The 23,754-nt window shown below is 44.6% G+C and overlaps 1 protein-coding gene across 2 annotated transcripts in view; it reads right to left on the bottom strand.

Annotated features, from left to right (window-relative positions):
• The window catches only part of CTIF (cap binding complex dependent translation initiation factor), a 291,102-nt gene that overhangs the window by 223,755 nt on the left and 43,593 nt on the right, over nucleotides 1–23,754 (bottom strand). For both annotated transcript variants that reach the window (XM_040336576.1, XM_040336587.1), the window contains exon 2: nucleotides 15,653–15,757. The gene's annotated coding sequence lies outside the window, so the exon portion shown is untranslated. The remainder of the gene's footprint in view (nucleotides 1–15,652; nucleotides 15,758–23,754) is intronic.

The following is a 23,754-nucleotide window of genomic DNA, read 5'->3' on the forward strand; positions in this document are numbered from 1 at the left end:
ACTATGTGCAGTACTTACCCGTTTACGAGACGCATCCTCTCCGTCGCTTCCGGGTATGGGCTTCGGGAATGGGCGTTCCTTCTTGATTGACAGGTTTCCGAGAGGCTTCCGACGGTCGCATCCATCGCGTCACGATTTTCCGAAAGAAGCCGAACGTCGGTGCGCAGGCGCAGTATAGCGCCGCACCGACGTTCGGCTTCTTTCGGCTACGAGTGACGCGATGGATGCGACCGTCGGAAGCCTCTCGGAAGAATGTCAATCAAGAAGGAACGCCCGCTCCCGAAGACCCATACCCGGAAGCGACGGAAGAAGATGCAGCTCGAAAACGGTAAGTACTGCACATATTTTAATATAAATAGCCGATTCCCCTAGACCGAACGAGCAGGAAGCTAAGGGGAGATTTTTTTTTTTTTTTTAAATGGGTGAACTCCCGCTTTAATGCATTAAAGGTGAAATACCTTGAGGGTTTACAACCACTTTAGGAGAGTTCATGGTTTACATACACTTGAAAAAGGACCTCTCCTGATATGCTACAATAGACTCTACTTGACTAAAATAAATACTCAAACACAGAATATAGTAACCTTCAGATTTTACTCTTTGAAGGCTCTACCAAATGACAAGGTCTTTGTTCTGGATAAATAACTATCACAAGAATTGTGCTTGGCTTTATGAAGGGCGGGAGTAAAACTCCAGCGTTTACCCATGGAAATTAATTACAGCTTTGCAGTTACAAGGACAGTTTGTTCTTACAATAAAGGGCAAGAGTTTCACTGGAGTGTGATTTGGGGAGTTTTACTGTACCGGGGCACACACCTTATTTACAACAATGAAAGACTCGGAAAAAGCACTTTCACCATGTTCTACCTCTGAGCTTTGGTAGTTTAAAAAAAAAGGTTTTCAAGTCATTCGTTATGATTGGAATTCATAAAATCATTAATTCGAAGAGAAGAAAGAAAATTCGAAAAATCAAAAGAATAACCATCTAGCCAATAACTATTAAAAATTATAGGCAATTGGAATTTTCTTTTAAATTTGGCCGTTAACGTAACGAATACAAATTTATCCGAAGTTACGAATTAGCCAAAATAACGAATGCTGCATCTAAACGAATGGAACAAATTAATAATAAAAGTTATTATTTATTAATTAATTTGTTACGTTCCATTCGTTTTGATGTGGCATTCGTTATTTCGTAAAATTCGTAACTTCGGATGAATTTGTATTCGTTACGTTAACAGCCAAATTTGAAAGGAAATTCCAATACTTATAATTTAAAGTGATATTAAAAAGGTTGAAAAAAAACTAAAAAATAAATTGAGTTTTTAACCACTTCCATACAGGGCATTTTCACCCCCTTCCTGCCCAAACCAATTTTTAGTTTTCAGCGCTGTCGCACTTTGAATGACAATTGCGCGGTCGTGCGACGTGGCTCCCAAACAAAATTGTCACCCCTTTTTCCCCACAAATAGAGCTTTCTTTTGGTGGCATTTGATCACCTCTGCGTTTTTTATTTTTTGCGCTATAAACAAAAGAAGAGCGACAGTTTTGAAAAAAATTTAATATTTTTTACTTTTTGCTATAATAAATATCCCCCAAAAACATATATAAAAAAAATTTTTTTCCTCAGTTTAGGCCGATACGTATTCTTCTACCTATTTTTGGTAAAAAAAAAAATCGCAATAAGCGTTTATCGATTGGTTTGCGCAAAATTTATAGCGTTTACAAAATAGGGGATAGTTTTATTGCATTTTTATTAATTATTCTTTTTTTACTACTATTGGCGGCGATCAGCGATTTTTTTCGTGACTGCGACATTATGGCGGACACTTCGGACAATTTTGACACATTTTTGGGACCATTGTAATTTTCACAGCAAAAAATGCATTTAAATTGCATTGTTTATTGTGAAAATGACAGTTGCAGTTTGGGAGTTAACCACAGGGGGCGCTGTAGGAGTTAGTCTTCACTTAGTGTGTGTTTACTACTGTAGGGGGGTGTGGCTGTAGGACTGATGTCATCGATCGAGTCTCCCTATAAAAGGGATCACTCGATCGATACGCCGACACAGTGAAGCACGGGGAAGCCATGTTTACATACGGCTCTCCCCGTTCTTCAGCTCCGGGTAGCGTTCGCGATGGAGCGGCTATAAACGAATAGCCGTGCCGTCGTCCGGGATCGCTCCCCGAGGGAACCCGCCCGCCGCACGCAGCAGAGGGGGTCACGATCGGACCCCCCACCCGCTAGAAGGCAAGGACGTATATATACGTCCTTCTGCCTGTCCGTGCCATTGTGCGGACGTAAATAGTCGTGCGGCGGGCGTTAAGGGGTTAAACATATCATACTCATCTCCACTGTGCAGTTCGTCCTCTTCTGGGGTCCCTCGGCGGCTCCTCCCCGCATTAGACAACCCCCTCTGGGAAGCCCAGAAGGGGGTTATCTTGCGGGCGCGCTCCTGTGTCATACACTCTGGGTCCATAGACGCCGAGTATATGGATTCAACCCCCCCCCCCCCCTGCAGTAACATCATTGGATTTGATCGACAGCAGCGGAAGGCAATGGCTGCGCTGCTATGAATCTATCCAATGAATACCCGAGAGGAGAGCAATGCAGGCTCGCGCCCACGGAGGCTCAGGGCTCAGGTAAGGGGCTGGACACTGCAAAGTGTCGTTTCCCCTTAAGGCATAGGATGCGCATTAAGGTGAAAAAACGCGAACGTTTACAACCCCTTTAATAGTAATAGTTAAAGGGGTTGTAAAGGTAAAAGTTTTTTTACCTTAATGCATCCTATGCCATTGGCTGGCGCTGCCATCAATCACAGCGGATGACGCGGCGCGCCGGGGGGCTGAGTGATACAGTCGGCGGCTATGGCCGCCGCTGTATCACGGGAGCGCGCTCGCAAAAGCTTTCCACCATGCGAGCTTGCTCGCATGAAGGTAGAAAGCTTTTGCGAGGAGGAGCCGAGACAGCCGCCGAGGGACCCCAGAAGACCGGATTCTGGGACACTCTGTGCAAAACGAGCTGCACAGCGGAGGCAAGTATATAAAAAAAAAAAAGTTCTGCCTTTAGTGTTCCTTTAAGTTATTAGTTAGTTATTTCAGATCTTGGAATTTTTGGGTTTTTGAAAAAATTTGTTAAACGGGGTTTTCGTTAATTCGAAAATTTCCGAACTAATTTGTCGATATTCATAAAAAAAATTTGTCAAGCCCTGGGATACAGCAATACTTTGGAGGCCAATAGAGGACGCTAGCGAGAAGTGCAGGAATCCAGTAGATTGACACTCCCAATAAAAAAACTCGGATTCCATGCAGAATTTCGAGGATTAGTTCTACAGATCAGAGTGGCGTTCTGGCAGCATGGGCAGTAGGAAAGACATGTATTCCTATTTCTTATTGGCAGCTACACTTACTTGTGAAAGATGTATATCATGACAGGACCACTTTAAAGATACACAAATGTACTTGCCACGTGTTAAAAACGAGGCCGTGCGTACGATTTCCACATTTGTGAAAGTCGCCCATGTACCAATCTATAAAAGCAGATAAAACCACTCATTATATCTTATTTTGGGAAAATTAATAGCAGGGAACTACCCAATATTTTAAAAGAGGAACTATAAAAACATAAACATCTGTCTTGATGGCCTTTTAGGATATTTATGAGTGAGAAAGATGTAGGATGCTGTTTGGCAGCTATAATGAACACCCAGCCCCTTTGTTCTTCATCTTGTAAAACTAAATTGGTAAAACTATGTCACGCAGTCTACACTGCAGGGGGTGGGTGAGAGAGTCCAGAGGACTGAGCAGTTTAAAAAAAAAAAAAAAAAAAAAAATCAGCAAGATATTCTGTATAACTTGATATTAAAAAAACAAAATACTGTTAAAGCAGAGTTCCACCCAAAAATGGAAAATTAGCTTTTCGGAACTCTCCCCCCCCTCCAATGTCACATTTGGCACCTTTCAGGGGGAGCAGATACCTGTATAATCCAGGTATTTGCTCCCACTTCCAGGCATACCTACGCCATGTCCAGCGCCTTTTGTTTATCCTCCCGCTGTCTTCTGGGAGACACACGTCCGAGAAGACAGCAGGGACCAGTGGGATCGCGAATGCGCAGTAAGGATCCCCAACTGAAGTTGGCAGCGGCAGCATCCAATAGCCGAGGGATAGATCAACTTCGGGTGCGGACATCACGGGTGCCAAGGACAGGTAAGTGTCCTTATTTTAAAAAAGTCAGCAGCTGCAGTATTTGTAGCCGTCGACTTAATTTTTTTGTTTTTGCCAGAGCTCCGCTATAATGTGGTCATGCATGGCCTGATGAAAGCAGATCTAGTGGGACATTGATATTGTGGACATTGCTGGAGAGAGATGGGGCTCGGGTAAGTATTAGCGGTGCTGGAGGGAGCCTCCAAGAAGATAATTGTAGATAGATAGAGATAGAGATAGAGATATAGAGATAGAGATAGAAAAAACAACCCTCTCACTTCAACCACTTCAGCCCCCTTGCTGACCAGGTAATTTTTTGTGATACAGCACTGCGTCGTTTTAACTGACAATTGCACGGTTGTGCGTCGTTGTACCCAAATAAAATTGATGTCCTTTACTTCCCACAAATAAAGCTTTCTTGTGGTGGCATTTGATCACCTCTGCGGTTTTCATTTTTTTTTTTTTTTTTGGGCTATAAAAAACAAAAAAGCGACAATTTTGAAAAAACAAAAACAAATATTTGTTACTATAATAAATATCCCCCCCAAAAAAAGAAAAAAAATCATCAGTTTAGGCCAATATGTATTATACATATTTTTGGTTAAAAAAAAAAAAAATGTATAGCATTTTTCTTTTTACTAGTAATGGCGTCAACCAAATTTTTAGCAGGACTGCGACATTGCGGCGGACACTTGACACTTTTTTGGGATCATTGACATCTATACAGCGATCAGTGCTATAAAAATGCACCAATTACTGGGTAAATGTCACTGGCAGGAAAGGGGTTAACACTTAGGGGCGATCAAGGGGTTAAGTGTATTCCCTAGGGAGGTGTTTAACTGTGGGGGGAGTGAAGTGACTGGAGGAGGAGGAGAGAGATTGTCTGGCCTAGTAATTTGGAACAGCGATCTGTCTCTCCTCTCCTGTCAGAACAGGGATTTGTGTGCTTACATACACAGATCCCCGTTCTGGCTCCCGTGCACGCGATCCCGGGTGGCCGGCGGACATCCGCGTGGTGGCGCATGCCTGCTATGGCTCTTAAAAGGAGCGGACTTGCATGTATGGCGATTAACGCAGAGGCGTCAACCTGCCGCCGTAAATGTATGTGAGCCAGTCGGGAAGCGGTTTAACCATTTTGTGCCAGTTTTCAAATGTTGATATTGGTTTTACCATCATCATGAAAGGGTTAAAGTGTATGTCGGGGCAAAACAAAACATATTTCCTACATGTTTTGTCCATTTAAAGGCTTTGCGTTCTATTTCAGTAAATGTTTATTTACGGGAGGGAATGATAGAGCACTCTTTGTTGTTCGGTAGCTTGACTAGGTGAGTTTTTTTTTCTCTCTTTGTACTGCTCTCTAGTGTGAAAGAATAAAGAGTCCAAGTCTCTTGGACTCACCAAGTCTATATTGGATTACAATTTTTTTCCAGCAAGGCTTAAAAATGTATGTCTGGGTAAAATAAATAAAAAAAGGAAAAAAAAAACAAAACAAACACACACACACACACATCTTCACAACACGCACACAATTCCTCATGGTTTATACTCACGGGTACAGAAAAATAATATATTGAACTCCCAAGCAGTCTGGTCAGCCATGCCTTAGTTCTCCCTTGCTGGATTATGTTATGAAGATGGAAAGCCGGGGGTGTTCTGTAGTTCAGCAAAGGATAACTCAAGTAGGACTGACAACACTGCAGCGTAACAGAAGCAGTGTTGTCAGACTACTACAGGGAGTTATGAGCTCACTGGATTTTTGTCAAGATATTTTATGTACTTGCCGTGTTTCTAAAGAGACAAAAACACAAGCAAAGATGCACCAAGAGCAGCCCGGTCACACCATAGAAACGCAGTCTGAATGTGTTCCAGATGCTTTTCTGCATGTGCGGTTTTGACTCGTTTCTTAAAGGGGTTGTAAAGGAAAAATTTTTTTTTTCATAATAAGCATCCTTTACCTGCAGACATTCCTCTTTTCACTTCCTCATTGTTCGTTTTTGCTCAGAAGTTGTTCTATTTCTTGCACCCCAGGGTTTCAGCCACAGAGAAAGTGATGTCAATCCAGAAAGCAGTGGGAGGGACTAGGTGTGGCCAGGTACTGATAGACAAGCCAACGGCTTGTAAATGGGCAGCGACAATACCGATAGCCATACCCCCTACAACATTTTATCATCTCCCTGTAGTGTAAGCAGGCACAGCTTAACGCGGAGCTCCACCCTAAAGTGGAACTTCCGCTCATCGGAACCCCCCCCCCCCTCCGGTGCCACATTTGACACCTTTCAGTGGGAGGGGGGTGCAGACACCTGTCAAAGAAAGGTATTTGACTCCGGGAGTCCTCTCTGCAGGGAGTCTGCACGTAGTTCGTCACTTCCCGCCCCGCCCGTTGTGTTCTGGGAAACACTCGGCTCCCAGAACACAAATGGGGACCAGCGAGGACGGCGCTGTGCGAATCGCGCATGCGCCATAGGGAATCGGGCAGAGAAGCTGGAGCGCTTCACTTCAGTGAGGATGGCGGTGGGGGCAGAGGATAGACAAGCGATCGCTCGTCTTCTGCTACGGACGTCGCTGGACAGGCAAGTGTCCGATTATTAAAAGTCAGAAGCTGCAGTATTTAGCTGCTGGCTTTCAATATTTTTTTTACAGCGGAGCTCCACTTTAACTGAGAGTGACAACTCTGCTCTGAATACAGGAGCAGTGCAGCATCATTGCCACACCATGACAGGAAGCTGCATTTGATGGGCTTCACTGGCGTCAGGTATTTGTGGGACTTAGCAGGGGGACTAAGAAAACTTTAAAGTGTTACTAAACCCAGGAGCCTGCAGTCACTATATTTGGTCTCCCATAGTACACAGAACATGGAAATGTAATTATTTTTGTAACTATAAAATGCTAAATACCTTTTCACATCAGCAGTATATATCTTGTGACTTTTATCAGTGTTTGGTTAAAGCTTGTAGGAATTGTCATTCTCCTGACTGTTCTATGAGACTGCATGACACCTGACCCTCTGTCTGGACAGTGCCAATTGGCCCTGTGCTGATCACATGCACTCTCCCAATAAAAAAAGAAAAAACTCTTCAGCAATACACATCAAACTGAGCATGAGCTCCATCCTGTCAGCAGGAATGTGGTGGATTTTGTTTGACTGCAAAAAGGGACAACCCAGTCACACAGTTAACGCTTTGATCGCCCTAGCCATTTAACCCCTTCCCAGCCAGTGTCAGTACAGTGACCGTGCATATTTCTAGTACAGACCACTGTATTAGTGTCACTGGTTGCCACAAAGTGTCAAAAAATTTCAGTTATTGTCACATTTCCTGCCGCAATAGTCCTGATCACCGTCATTACTTTTAACAAAAAAATAATTCGATTATATATACCATCATTTGTAGACGCTATAATGTTCGCACAAACCAACCAATATATGCTTAAATCGCAATTTTTTTACCAAAAATATGTAGCAGAATGCATATTGGCCTAATTTTATTGGATAGGTTTCTTAGCAGAAACAAATAATTGTTTTTTTTTTTGCAAAAAATTTCCTTTTTTTTTTTCTTGTTTATAGTGAAAAAAAAAGAAAAAAACAGGATCACCTATTTGATCACCTCAAATAGCACCAAAAGAAAGCTCTATTTGTGGGGGAATTTTTTATTTATTTTTTATGACTGTGCAATTGTCTGCTAAAGTAACACAGTGCCGTATAACAATAAAAAAAAATGGCATTACCATAAAGGGTTCAAGTGGATATTTTTTTGAAACGCGCATTTTGGAGAGATTTTCTCTCACTTATGACTATATCTCTGGAACAGGAAGTAAAAATAAATCTACCCATTAAGACAGGAAAGAGAACCCAGACGGGGGTTTTATCCCTTCACCATTCTATTAACAAAAAAAAACAAAAAAAAAAGGAACCGATTCTAGCCAAAGCCTCACTTCAGCAAGAATCAGGGAACACACACACACACACACGTGAGTCGCATTCTAATTGGCTGCAGATCTTGGCAGCCTTTAGATTAAAATATTGGAGAGGTTGGGTGGTGCTTTAAACCTACACAGGAATAGGCAGCCTGGAATTGTTGCTGACGCAGTGCGCAGTTTGCCAGGAAAACACAAGTGGCTCCTCCAACTGTTCTTATTCCAGAGAAGGGAGTGAACCATCCAACTGTTCATCCAAGAGGAGCAATCAGCAATCTTCAAAGTCGATACCCCGGGAAGTCTGGGGCTTCACAAGGGCTGCTAAGAATGTTGTGCACAGTCTCTGCATTCTTTGCAAAGTTTAGTTGTTAGACAAGGATTAAGGAAGTGTGAGTAAAAGTAAAAGTAAAAAAAAAAAAAAAAAAAAGAAAAAAGAAAAGTGCTCCAATTGAGATAGATGATGGGGGGGGGGGGGGGGGGAAATAAGAGAATGAGGGTAACTTTCATTTTCGGGTGAAGGTCCGCTTCAAGCATAGGCATGCGCACTGGGTGTGCACAGGTAAGTCCTAATTTAGGGGCTCAGCAAAGCCCTTGATTGCAATCTACCCATCGATTGTGGGCAGGTGATGGGGTAGACCACAAGCCTTTCCGATCTGTATTTTCCTCCTGTAGCAACTGAAGGTAGGCTTCTACTCTTCTCCCTCCTGCCAGCATTCAGCTGTCACAGCAGGAAAATACAGGGGGATCAGTACCAGTATATGCCGCCCCCGCCACCTCTCCTGTTCCTTTTGTTTGTTCCGTTGCCTGGGCTCCCTGTGAGCTCTCAAACCCCCCCCCCCCCAGTGCTGCCCCCATTCATAACTGAAGCATAGTAAACCGTTTACTATATTTCAGTTTGTGAATGAACAGGAAGCCGCTCAGCACAGAGGACTTCCCATACATTCACTGTCCAGTGCAGCCGAGGCTACAGCGGAGGACTGGGGAATCTGCGTCGTCGGTCCCTTGCTTGGTCTCAAAAGTGATATTTCGTCAATGGGGCTTCTTAAGTAATAAAAAAATTGTTAAAATAAAAAACGAAAAACAAACCCACTACTGGCACCATTCACTGCCCTGCCGAACCCACACCCACCATCCAATGCCCTGCCGAACCCACACCCACCATCCACTGCCCTGCCGAACCCACACCCACCATCCACTGCCCTGCCGAACCCACACCCACCATCCACTGCCCTGCCGAACCCACACCCACCATCCACTGCCCTGCCAACCCACACCCACCATCCACTGCCCTGCCAACCCACACCCACCATCCACTGCCCTGCCAACCCACACCCACCATCCACCATCAATGTCCGGCTGAAATATGAGGCAGGTAGACATTGTTCCGAGCAGTAACTGAATTTAAGGTTGCATGCAGTCAGGGATATAAGATCTGCACAGAAAACTCATGCACTAGGGGGTGCTGGCAGAGGGTTTACGCTGCACTTGTGTCTACAGGGCTCAAAAAACAACAACGCACTTTATGTCCTGTGTCCATTAAAGCAGAGCGCCACCCAAAAGGGGAAGCTCCACTTGTTCGCACCCTCCCCCCCCCCCCCCCATGCCACATTTAGCACTTTTTGAAGGGGAGGGGGTTTTGACAGGTACCCACTCCCACTCTCTGGTAAGATCGCTGCACGGTCTACGTCACCTCCGACCCCTCATCTTTCCCCCCCGCTGCCTTCTGGGACCTGTGCGTCTCCCAAAAGATGCCAGGACCATTCAGAAAGTGGAAAAGGAAGTAGCCGCTCCAGGTGGGAACCCAGATGAATATGCTCCGTTGCAGACAACTCAGGTGCAGGCAATGCACTTAGCAAAGCAGGAACAAAGATGGTCTCTGGACAGTCGCACTCTGAACAAATTGTAGTCCTTTATTAAAAGAAGGACAGCACTACAAGTCACAGCAAAAGAAAACCTGACTGAAACTAGTGCTTAGTCATAGCTAAAACACGTCAGCAGTCAGGTTTTATTTTATTTTGCTGCGACTTGTAGTGCTGTCCTTTTAATAAAAGGCTACAATTTGTTCAGAGTGCGGCTGTCCAGAGACAATTTTTGTTCCTACCATTCAGAAAGTGCAGCGCGACTCGCGCATGCGCAGTATGAACCCAGCTGTGAAGTCACAAGGCTTCACTGCCCGTTTCCCTTACTTACAATGCCGACAACTGCACCCAGAGCTGATCGACGGATCGGCTTGGGGTGCCGACATCGCAGGATCTCTGGACAGGTAAGTGTCCTTATAATAAAAGGTCAGCAGCTGGCTTCATTCTTTTCCCCCCCAGACTGGAACTCTGCTTTAAGCATATAAATAAAAGCAAGCCTTTGTGGCAAGAGTAAACAACCCTATTAATAGAAAAGGCTAAACATTAACATCATGCATGGTGCAAGTTGCTTAATTCTGAAGCATAAGTGCACAGTACCCAAGAGAAGAGATGAGATAACATCACTTATCAATGGTTTTAAAGCAAGGCCAGGTATTGGCAAAATGCTGGGATTTGTTTTGGTAACCAAGTGAGCTCCTGATCCGCTTCATTCTTCATTTTTTTTTCTGGGAGAGAATACAAAAGCGGTTCGGTTGTTAGGAAGCATTGATTAGGTGGGAGGGTGATCAGTTATTTATTGACTGTTCAGTGACCTGAAAGAATTAACAGTGGGTCAGTGCCTTCTGTACCGCATATCCATAACAGATTTTTTTTCAGAAGGGCTTAAAGCTGAACTCCGGCCATAACAAAGGGAACAGTAATCGCCTGTCTATACCTTAAAGGCCCCGTACAGACGAGAGGATCTATCCGCTGGGATTGATCCGCGGATCAGTTCCAGCGGATAGATCCGGTCGTGTGTAGGCCCGAGCGGACAATTTTCGGCGGATAAAAATCCAGCCGACGGATTCCCAGCGGATAAAAATTTTGTAGCATGCTACAAAATCTATCCGCTGGGATCCAGTCCAGCGGACTGATCCGGTCGTCTGTACAGACTCACCGGATCAGTCCGTCCGCTCCCATCCCTCGCATGCGTCATAATGATTCGACGCATGCGTGGAAGTGTTTACCTTCCAGGGTCACGCACGTCGCTGCGTCATCGCGGATGTATTCCGCGGGGATTTTGATCTGATTGTGTGTACAGCCATCAAATCAAATCAAAATCCGCGAGTGTGTACAAGGCCAAAGGGTTTGTAAAGGAAATTTTTTTTTTTATCTCAATAGCTTCCTTTACCTTAAAAGCAGGGGGTTCACCCTAAAAAAAATTCTAACATTACATTGACAGTACGCTGATCTTTCTTTTTTTTTGCCGTACATACCGTTGTATCGTTATTTCCCCCCCCCCCCCCTCGGCTTTCGGGTAGTGAATTCCGCGGGAGTTGTCGTTCCTATGCACAGGCCAAGTGATTGACGTATGACAAAAGCTTCCCCCTCCCCCCGGACACATACAGCCGCGTCACAAGTTGCCGAAAGAAGCCGAACGTCGGTGCGCAGGCGCCGTATAGAGCCGACTCGCAGTCCGGCTTCTTTCGGCAACTCGTGACGCGGCCGTATGCGCCGGGGGGGGAGCTTTTGTCATACGTCAATCACTTAGCCTGTGCATAGGAACGCCCACTCCCGCGGGATTCACTACCCGGAAGCCCGGGGGGGAAAATAACGATACAACGGTATGTACGGCAAAAAAAAGGATCAGCATACTGTCAATGTTGGAAGTGAGCAATGTAATGTTAGAATTTGTTTTTAGGGTGAACCCCCGCTTTAATGCAGTGCTGTTTTCATGTCATTGTTCATTTTTGCTCTCAAGTTGCTGTAATTCTTCTCTGATCTACACACTTCCTGGTTGTCTGTTTCCTGATGACCACAGTACTGGGAGCTTTCTCTCTGTGGTCACTAATCAAGGAGGTGTGATTACTGTGTGTCTAAAACCCCTCAGCACCAATCAGTTTCCAAACCATCACTGCCCTGTATTGGCTCTGTGGCTCTGTACATCACAGAAGCAGGAAACATGCAAAAACGAAACTAGAAACTGCAGGTACATTATATGATTGATTTTCATCTATTTTTAATCGTTTTTAAAAGGAATCAGTTAACTATTATGTCTCTATACCCTGTAAACCAGGGATCCTCAAACTGCAGCTATTGCGGAACTACAAATCCCATGAGGCATTGCAAAACTCTGACATTCACAGACATGACTAGGCATGATGGGAATTGTAGTTCCAGAACACCTGGAGGGCCGTAGTTTGAAGACTCATGCTGTAAACAGTCATTTCAGTAAAAAAAAAAAAAAAAAAAATCCTTTACAACTCCTTTAAAGGGCAACTCCACTTTCATGGGCAACAAAAAGCAAATAAAAAATTTAGCATATACAATTGCTACAGGAGCCATATTGTATAGAAAAATAGAAAGCTACAGAAAAATCGGACTCTACAGGACAAAATATGGAGTCTTCTATAAAAATCATGAATTTTATTATACAGAATAGTAACAAAAAAATTTACATTTCAGCCATAGGTGGTGAGATATCTCAGTCTGACCACATTCCCTCGAGCTAGCAGGCTGGGATCCGTTTTATGTAGATCAGGGGTCTTAAACTGGTGGCCCTCCAGCTGTTGCAAAACTGCAAATTCCCATGAGGCATTGCAAGGCTGACAGTTACAAGTATGACTCCCTTAGACAGAGGCATGATGGAATTGTAGCTTTGCAACAGCTGGAGGGCCGCCAGTTTGAGACCCCTGATGTAGACGTTGTTGGGTCAAGTGCCACCTTGAAAACCGGAAGCTTTAAAAACCTTTAAAGGGTCACTAAAAGGAATTTTTTTTTTTTTTGCTGAAATGACCGTTTACAGGGTATAGAGACATAAAAGTTAACCGATTCCTTTTAAAAATGATTACAAATAGATAAAAAAATCAATCATATAATGTGCCTGTAGGTTAGTTTCACTTTTAAACTGGTTTCATGTTTATGTGAAGTAAAGAGACCCACAGAACAAAAACAAACAAATCCAGGGCAGTGTTTTGTTTTTAAAATGAATCCGATTGGTTCTGTTAAGTTTTAGACACACAGTAATGACAGCTTAGACCTACAGTGAAAAGCTCCCAGTACGATGGTTATAAGGAAACAGACAACCAGGAAGTGTGGAGATCAGAGTAGAATTACTGCCACTTCAAAGCAAAAACGAACAATAAGGACATGAAACCAGTACTGCAGTAAGGTAAAGGAAGCTATTTAGCTAACAAAAAAAAAAAAAATTCCTTTAGTGATCCTTTAAGTTCACCAGATTGAGAGCAGCTGGAATTTTCTCTCAATTTTAGATTTTTTTTTAGTTTCATAAAAATCCAATCACTAAAAGGTTTTACCAAGTTCATGCAATTTCAAAAGTCCTATTAAGGCTGGGCTCACACTTATTCCATGCGTCACAACGCATGTGATTTGCATAGGAATTGCGCCACATTCCTGTGCAAATCACATGCGATTGTGTTTAGAGCCCATCATTTTTGTATGGCTCAAATCGCACCGCATTCGAACGAAAAAAGGTGCAGGCATCTTTTTATCAGGACGCATTGGAATCGGATTGCATGGGTGTTCTAGCAAACGCACTGCGTTCTGCAACCTGCTTTTGGCATGTCGCCCACTTTAAAGTGACAGCCGCAGCAGATCGCATGAACACAGAGCAATTGCTATAGGATTGGATGTAGGAAGTGCAGCGATTCCTGTGCATTTTCCACATCAGTGTGAACCAAGCGTTAATATTTTTAACTGAACAGCATTCAATAAAGACGAATTCCATGGTATATTTTTACCAATTTACACTCATCCAGCTTGGACCAATGTTACCATGTATACACCATAACTGGCCGATGACCCTGGATTCTGGAAATCGCTGTGGTAGACTTTGCTACTCCATTGATCCCAATTTGCTTCCAGGCCTTGTGCTCAGCGGCCAGCCTGATGCACTCTGAACACAGGAGGTCAAACGCTCTGCATTAGCACCATTCAGTGAATGCTTTTCAGTTAGAGAGGCGAGGCGGTGACGTCACTCTCCACCATGTCCAATCAAAGAAACGCAACCCATGCATGAGTGGCCAACCTCCTGTGGTCACAGTGCATCAGGCCAGCCACTTAGTGCTGGGAAAACGAAAGCAAGTAGAGATCACTGAAGTAGTGGTGTTTACTTCAGAAAATGTCCAGCTTCCGAGGGGCATCAGCCAGGTATAGTATATACAAAGGACCAATGCAACTACACCATATGACCAAAAGTATTAGGACGCCTGCCTTTACACGCACATGAACTTTAATGGCATCCCAGTCTTAGTCCGTAGGGTTCAATATTGAGTTGGCCCACCTTTGCAGCTATAACAGCTTCAACTCTTCTGGGAAGGCCGTCCACAAGGTTTAGGAGTGTGTCTGTGGGAATGTTTGATCATTCTTCCAGAAGAGCATTTGTGAGGTCAGGAACTGATGTTGGACGAGAAGATATGTCTTGCAGTCTACGCTCTAATCATCCCAAAGGTGTTCCATCGGGTTGAGGTCAGGACTTTGTGCAGGCCAGTCAAGTTCCTCCACCTCAAACTCGCTCATTCATGTCTTTATGGACCTTGCTTTGTGCACTGGTCCAAATCATTTGGTGGAGGGGGATTATAGTGTGGGGGTTGTTTTTCAGGGGTTGGGTTTGGCCCCAAAGAGAACTATTAAGACATCAGTATACCGAGACATTCCGGACAATTTCATGCTCCCAACTTTGTGGGAACAGTTTGGGGATGGCCCCTTACTGTTCAATCATGACTGTGCACCAGTGCACAAAGGTCCATAAAGACATGGATGAGCGAAATTGGTGTGGAGGAACCTGACTGACCTGCAAAAAGTCCTGACCTCAAGCCGATAGAATACTTGTGGGATGAATTGGAGCGGAGACTGCGGGCCAGTGCCTGACCTCACAAATGCTCTTCTGGAAGAATGGTCAAACATTCCTATAGACACACTCCTAAACCTTGTGGACAGCCTTCCCAGAAGAGTTGAAGCTGTTATAGCTGCAAAGGGTGGGCCAACTCAATATTAAACCCTATGGACTAAGACTGGGATGCCATTAAAGTTCATGTGCGTGAAAGACAGGTGTCCCAATTCTTTTGGTAATATAGTGTATGTGAAAATATATCATACCTGGAACTCTTTATAAAAAAATAAAAATACATCCTGGCACGAAGGTCCTTGTTCAGACACTTCCTGTTATAGGGTGACAGCTCTCTGTCCAGTTTTCAACCGTGTTCCTTATCCAAGTGAGTAAGGCACCAAAGGGGCACAGAGTGGTGCATATACCTTGCTGAGAGGGTGGGCTATGAACGGATAGGTGTCAGGGTCTTATTAACTTTCTGAAGGTTTATAAATATCCCATCCTTAACAGGCCTTTAGGACAGTAAATACAACGCTGGTAATACGGGTAACCCAGCAGGACATGAGTGGATTAGGTGGATTATGAATGACAGAGATTTCCCAACTGATCCGTCACCGTGCTCAGCTCTTACCTTTATCCCAGGCAGTGAATGTGCAGAGAAGACAGCAGCAAGGGGAGCCGTCCTAGTCCATCCTGCAGCTCAGAGAGGAGGCTTGCTTCCCTGTGTCTGGCATATCTGAAAAACACCACATTTAATATTATTATTATTATTATTATACAGTAAAACTTTGGTTTGAGAGCAACTTGGTTTGAGAGCGTTTTGCAAGACAAGCAGAATGTTTTAATACATTTTGACTTGATATACAAGCTTTTTGATAGAAGAGTAGCGTCATGTCACAACCGAGTATAAAAATAAAAAAATAAAAGAAGAGTGGCGCCTCCAAGTGTAGCAATTTGGTTACATTTAATGAAGGTACAACATTTAGAAACCTCACATGGTTGATGATTAAAAGAGGCATATTCAAGTATGGAGGCATCAGGGTAAACCTGTCCACAAAGACCGTCCTCCGCACCACCATTGATGTCGTCCTTTCCACGAGCGGTTCAAGCCTCACTTTCAGATCGCTCTACTGCAGGGTAGTCTTCCAGGTCACAATTGCAGCCCGACAGCGGTGAGGACGACATTCTATGTGGATCGCTTTACCCCGGATCCCTCCATACTTGGATGCGCCTCTTTTAATCATCAACCATGTGAGTTTCTAAATGTTGTACCTTCAGTAAATGTAACCTTATTGCTACACTTAGAGGCTCCTCTCTTCTCTTTTAAACTCTGGAGCTCCTGCTGGATTTTGCTTCTAATCCCCTTGTGGAGGATTTATGAATAAATGGCTGTGGAACGAATCATTTGAGTTTCCATTATTTCTTATGGTAAAATTTGCTTTGATATACTTTGATATACTAGTGCTTTGGATTACAAGCATGCTTCCGTATGTGTGTATATATGTGTGTATATATGTGTGTATATATGTGTGTATATATGTGTGTATATATGTGTGTATATATGTGTGTATATATGTGTGTATATATGTGTGTATATATGTGTGTATGTATGTATGTATGTATGTATGTATGTATGTATGTATGTATGTATGTATGTATGTATGTATGTATGTATGTATGTATGTATGTATGTATGTATGTATGTATATATATATATATATATATATATATATATATATATATATATATATATATATATATATATATATATATATATATATATATATATATATATATATAGTAACTTTGATATACTTATACCCCATTTACTAATGCTAGTCGCATACAGAATAAAAATAGTCAACGGAGAAGGTGAAAGTGATTGTCAAGGTTCTTTACTGTCATGCCTCTATGTATGTATAGTGTGTATGTATGTGTGTGTATGTGTATGTGTATGTGTGTATGTGTATGTGTATGTGTGTATGTGTGTATGTGTGTATGTGTGTATGTGTGTATGTGTGTATGTGTGTATGTGTGTATGTGTAAGCACGCCGCCCCCCCTAATTACCTGAGCTGCCTCTCAATCCAACAATGTGCACAAGCGCAGTGGCTCTCCCGGGTCTCTCTTCTCACTGGCGGAGACAGAAGCAGGGGCCATTGGCTCCCACCACTGTCAATCGCAGCCAGTGAGCCAATAAGGAAAGAGTAGGGGCAGGGCCAAAGCACACATTTTTAGGTGCACATTTCAGTATTTAGGCTACAAACAAGTACGCTAGGCAAATAGCAATGTGATTTAAGGTAGATATTAAAAAAGGTAAAAAAACACATTTTTGTTTTTTTTCGATATTATAAGGGCAAATTATTTATTAACATCACCCCCTGCCTCCATCCCCCTCTGCCACCAACACCCCCTGCGTGCCACAATCTCCCCCTGCCTCCATTCACCACCTGCCTCCACCCCCCTCCCCCCCCCCGTGCGTGCCTCCAATCTCCCCAGGCCCCCTGCCTCCAATCTCTCCCTCTGCGGTGCCACCAGCAACCCCTGTCTCCATCCCTCTATCCCCCTCTGCGGTGCCACCGCAGCCACCATCACCCCCTGCCTCCAATCTCCATGCGCAGATCCAAGCCGAACCGATCTCGGCTATTTTTACTGGCACATTCCCGCAACCACAGACATTTACGAACGGGGGAAAAAAGTGCCCGTTTTTACAAACTGTCCGTAAAAATACGGACGGTTGGCAACACTGGAGCCTGCTCAGGTGGCCTCACAGCAAGTTACAGTACTAGAGAAGTAAAGGATTTTTCCCCCCCCCCCTTTCAGTTTCATACTTACCTAGGTGGATCCACAATAAAAGCTTTAGACAAGTGGCATTTGATGCGCAGGGCAGCGCACCCTCGTCTAGTTTTTTTTGCCTAGGTGGATGCTGCATCTGTCCTCGGGCGCCTCTGAAATGAGAACCGAGCCACCAAACACCGCGGATTGCTTGGTTCTCACAGCTCCCCGAGCAGAGAGCTGCCGACTGTGAATCAGGATCTCTCCTGCTCTGCTCCTCCACACTCATTGGAGTGCTGAGCTGTGGAGGGGCGGGGAGCGGCAGTCTCAATTTTCAGCTTTCAGCGCTCTCGCACATTGAAACATTGCACGGTCATGCAACACTGTACCCAAATGAATTTTTTTTTTTTATCATTTTGGTCACACAAATAAAGCTTTTCTTTTGGTGCTGTTTCTTCACCACTTGGTTTTTTTTGGGGGGTTTTTTTGTGATCTAAATCGTGGGAAGAAAAAAAAAAAAAAAAAAAATATATAATAATAATTTAAATATTTTCTACTTTCTGTTTTAAAGAAATCCAATAAAACTAAACATTTTTCATAAATTTAGGCCAGAATGTATTCAGCTACATGTCTTTGGTAAAAAAAAAAAAAAAAAAACTTGATAAGTGTATAATTGGTTTATGTGATCATGCACATATGATTTTAATGGGACATATGTGGGACAGGCGTTTTTACTGTGTGGGGACACTATGCTGGTGATCAGTGAGTGATTTTTTTTTTTTTTAACAAACTGATCACCGGCCGGCTGCAGAGATCCGCTCTCCTCACCGACGAGCTCCGTGTGAGGAGGAGAGCCGATCACCTAGCAACCGGCTCTCTAATTACATCACATGATGGCTGTGATTGGACACAGCCATCATGTGATCAGGAGGACCGATCACAGAGTCCTCCTGCCGGTCCGAAATGCGCCACTGCCAGGTAACACGAGCTTGCGGGGGGCTGTGCGCACTCCTTCTGAGGGTCATTCAGGAACGTCTACTCAGAAGGAGGAATTGCCCATTTATGTGCAGTGGCCAGGTGGGAAGTTGTTTTAGGCAAGGTTTATATATATATTTTTTTAAAGCGGTGTTCCCGAAAAAATAAATCAAAAACCCAACACACACACACACACACACACACACACACACACACACACCATTAAAAGCCAGCAGCTATATTCCCCGGATGGGGTGGTCGTGTCCGGATGGTTGTCCTCGTCCCCCTCTTTTTCCAAGCCCCCCCCCCCCCTTCCTTTTTTTTCTCCCCCTTCTTTCTATTATCCCTCTTCCTTTTGTTCCTTACTGGGCTTTTCTTTCATCTTTTTTCCTTTGCTTTTCACTTCTCAGCTACTATGTTAGCACGGGTATGCTGTGCTTGTAGAGCTGGTTCTCACCAGGCTCAAACTCAATCTTTTATTAATATCTTATTTTTATTTTTTCTCTCAAACAAAAAAGGTTAAAAGAAAAAAAAAAAAAAAAAAAAAAAAAAAAAAAAAAAAGCACGGCAGTGGCCGTGCGGGATGCAGAGGAGTCATGCTCCCTGGATATGCTCTATGAGTCCCTCAAATGCACACATTTTTGATTGTACGCAACGCGACATGTCTGTTTTGGAATTGTGTTGCTGACTGTATTGTATTTCGGAGATGTATTCCTGCATGTCCTTCCTACTTAAATAAAGTATTTATTAAAAAAAGCCAGCAGCTACACATACTGCAGCTGCTGGCTTTTAATAAATGGACACTTACCTGTCCTGGAGTCCAGCGATATTGGCACCCGCAGCTAATGTTTCCATCAGCTGTCGGGTGCTCCGACACCATTACGGGTACCGGAACTGTAGCCTTTCAGCTTCACGATGGGAACCCTACTGCGCATGTGCGGGGAGGAGGCAGCCGCGGGAGGAGGAGGGAGCTTTGCAGTGATGTCACGCCTCCGCAGCAGGGACTCCCGGAAGTGGGAAAGACAGGTACCCCGTCCTCCCTCCCCCCGAAAGGTGCCAATTGTGGCACCGGGGGGGGGGGGGGGGGATAACAGGAGCGGAAGTTCCACTTTTGGGTGGAACTCCGCTTTAAATAACAGAAGGTTTACACTTTTTTGCTCGGCAGTTGGTTTTGCACAGAGCGCCCCCAATCATCCTCTTCTGGGACCCTCCGACAGCACTACTGGTCTCTCCCTCCTGCCAAGTGCCCCCACAGCAAACAGCTTGCTGTGGAGGCCCCCCCGAGCCGCTGCTCTGCATGTCCATTCAGGCAAAGAGCCGCGGCTTAGCCCTATTCTCACTGGCTGTGATTGACAGCAGCAGGAGCCAATGGCCTCAGCTGCTGTCTCAGCCAATGAGGAGAGCCAAGTTTTTCTGGTGGATTACGATGGAGCTCAGGTTCTCAGCCTTAAAGCCTGCGGTGGACAGATTCATCAGCCCAATGCTGCATCCACCTAGGCAAGTATGATTACTAAAAAAACAAAATACAACCTAAAACTTCTTTTTAAAAACGCAAATACGCGGTGTGAGCGGGTCCTAAAACTGCCATCTTTACTTCTGTTGTTCCTGTGTGTATAGCAAAGGCACAGCCGCACTGTACATGATGAAACATTGATTGCTTGGAATGTAAGGAGATGACACAATGGTATGGTGGCAGGCATGCTGGGAATGTGGTGGCGTTCTACTGTACAGCTGGAACTTGCGTCCTTCATAGTGGAGAGGCGGTGCTGTCACTGAGATGAATGGATCACATACCGGCATGCATTCCATAACTCGGAATTATCTACCTGCACAGAGAACAGCTGAGGCTTTGTGCTCATTGTCTGTCTGCAGAAGAATCTCAGGCACAGCTGCTGTGATTGTCATATTGTTTGCTGGAACAGATAAGACGCGCCTTATTCTAGTCTGCCGCCTGCGTACTTCTGCCGATCAGCACTGACGGAGGCTGCAACAAAGACCATCGGGGCTCTCTATATGTCACATCAATAAAAATGGATCCGATAACATTCATATTTTTAAAATTAACACTAAAGTCCATTCAAGTATGTATCCTTCACTAATAAATGCCTTCTAAATGCTCTCAGCCGCCTCCAAACCAGACACTGTGCTTCGATTTCCTGTTAGAGGGTGGCTACATTCATTCCCCAGGGCCCCACTCTATGTAGGAGCGTACCCCACCCCTCTCTTGCTCACTCCTGAGATGGACTAGGGCAGTGGTTCTCAACCTCCGTCCACAAGTACCCCCAAAGGGCCATGTTTGCAGGTTTTCCCCCCTGTACCTTGCACAGGTGCTTAAAATTAAATTACTGTATTTATCGCGGTATAACGCGCTCCCGCGTATAACGCGCACCCCTAATGTTGCCCCGAATCCTGTGGGGGAAAAAAAGTTTTTTTTGTACTTACAGTTTTGGCGTCTTGCGCGGCGTCCATCGGCGGCCTCGTCGGGTCTGTCTGCGGCTTCGGGTGTCCTCTTCGTCGGGTCCGGCGTCCGTCTGCGGCTTCCTCCCCGCTCGTTTCCCGCACCGAGTTTGAATACTGCGCCGACATATACAGAGCGCAGTACACTCGTGTATTGTCGGGCATGCTCGGCAACTCTCGCGCTGACGTCCTGTACGTCCAGGAAGTGAGCGCGGAAGGAGCCGAGACTGCCCGACTATACCCGAGTGTACTGCGCTCGGTATATGTCGGCGCAGTATTCAAAACTCGGCGCGGGAAAGCGGGTATCGGCGTATACCGCGCACCCACGATTTTGCCCTGATTTTCAGGGCAAAAAAGTGCGCGGTATACGCCGATAAATACGGTATAGTCAATGACTCAGTATTTTGGACAGCTATTTTATCTATTTAGAGAAAATTCCCAAATCATGGCCTATTGGGGGTACTTGAGGACTGGAGGTTGAGAAGTACTGGACTATATGGGATGTGCAGAGAAAGTAACGTAGTACACGCGCAACTATCGCGTGCTGCTCATTCCAAACTAATGGAAGCGAGAGGGAGAAGTACAGGTGTGGGCCATTTTCACACCCTTTCCATTATGTCCCTTGTTTTTGGCCTGTTTTCTGAAAGCGCACCAAAAATGCAGCATGCAGGACACTGCGCTGCATTGTGAAAGCAGCCTAGGCATCAAAGCGGAGAGCCACTCGTTATTTAGTTTATTAAAAGTCAGCAGCTACAAAACGCGTAGGCAGAACCGAACGCAAGTCACGCCCACATATGTAAACTGTGTTCAAATCAAACATGTTGGGCATCACCAAGAGCGTTAGAGCGAGAGCAATAATTCTATAATATAAACGTAAACATCCCTTGTAATAGAAATAAGCATGACAGGACCTCTTCACAGTGAGATATGAGGGTCAATAAGTCCCTGCATCTCACCTCTAGACTGGGAAGCCTGAAAAAAACACACACACACACACACACACACACACACACACACACACACACAGCTTCCCAGGCGAGCCGGCGCCATTTTTTAGAATGCAAAGACACAGGGTGACGTCATAACATCATGCCCGGCCTCTGAATAATGGGAGACTCGGGGGACCATCTGGCCTGCCGGAAATCTCTATGGTCAGCATCTGAGGCTGAAGGATACCTTCTCCGTTTTGCTGATGGCAGCGGCGAGCCCAAAGAAGCACTGGTGTGCGGTGGTGGGGGGGGGGGGAGAGAGATAACGCAGGAAGTGTGCACAGGGCAGCTTTGAATTTTTTGGCAGGATCTACAGATTTTTTTTTTTGCAAAGCGTTACCCCAGGACTATACATTCACTATATCTGGTCTCCCAGAGAACAGGGAAATGCAATTATTTTGATAAATATATACTGCTAAATACCGTTTCTCTTCAGCGGTATATAGCAGTCTTGTGACTTCTATCAGTGTCTGGGTAAAGCTTGTAGGAGGAGTTTTCATTCTTCTGACTGTCCTATGAGACTGCAGGACCCCTGACCCTCTGGACAGTGCAGATTGGCTCTGTGCCGATCACATGCACCCTCCCAAAGAATAAAAAAAAAAAAAAACCTCTAGCAATACACACCAAACTGAGCATGTGCAGCTTGTCCCCAGGGCTCTGTTTTTATCAGGAGATAGGTTGGGGGCTGTGGAAAAAGGGGAGGATCAGAGAAGACAGGATCAAAGAGCATTTTTACACAATGCAGAGGATTAACCCCTTAGGTTCCACAGTGTGTACAACAAGCACGCTATTCTGCATATACAGACCGATTTTACGGCTGTGGGTTTAGTAACACTTTACTGAGCAAATATAACAATGGTAGTAACAGGAGTAAAAGGGAACAAATAAGTAAAGCACACATTAAATGCGCAGGTGGAGGTAAAGTTACAACAGGATAGACAGCCAACAAGCATGACCTTCACAAAACCATCCTAACTTTGGGTTCCAGGAATGGAGCTGCATGCTTACTGCCAGCCACGGTATGTCAGGAATTCCAGGTATGTCGGCGGTCTGATCATGTGCAAGCCAGACAAATTGTAAGGCTGCAAGCTGTGTCCTGTACTACCCGGCCATAGAACTATACAGTGTGCACACCGGGGAGAAGATAATGAGGAGAGAGATTTATCCTAATAATCGTGTGATCATTTTTTTTTTAAAGAGACTTACAGAATACAAAAAAAAAAAAAAAGTAGTTCAATACACGCGAGTACGTTTAGCTGAGCAGTGTCATTAAAATGGTAAATAAAAAAAAAAAAATTTAAAGCTGAAGTTTAGGTGTGGCTTTTTGACAGTTCCACTGATCCATCTTGGACCAAAGTAGGAGTATACCAAACCCGTGGGATTCCCATGGAAGCGGAGAACCAATGTAGTAGTCGCCTCTAACTTCCGAGTCCCGTGCCGAGTGGCTGTCCTGCTGCAAAGTGAGTCACTCGCTCTGCATGGGTACCATTCACAGAAGTCCTTGCATTCTCATCAATAAATGCAAGGTGTTCTCTGATT

Source organism: Rana temporaria, chromosome 1, assembly GCF_905171775.1.
Source record: "Rana temporaria chromosome 1, aRanTem1.1, whole genome shotgun sequence".
Lineage (NCBI taxonomy): Eukaryota > Metazoa > Chordata > Amphibia > Anura > Ranidae > Rana > Rana temporaria.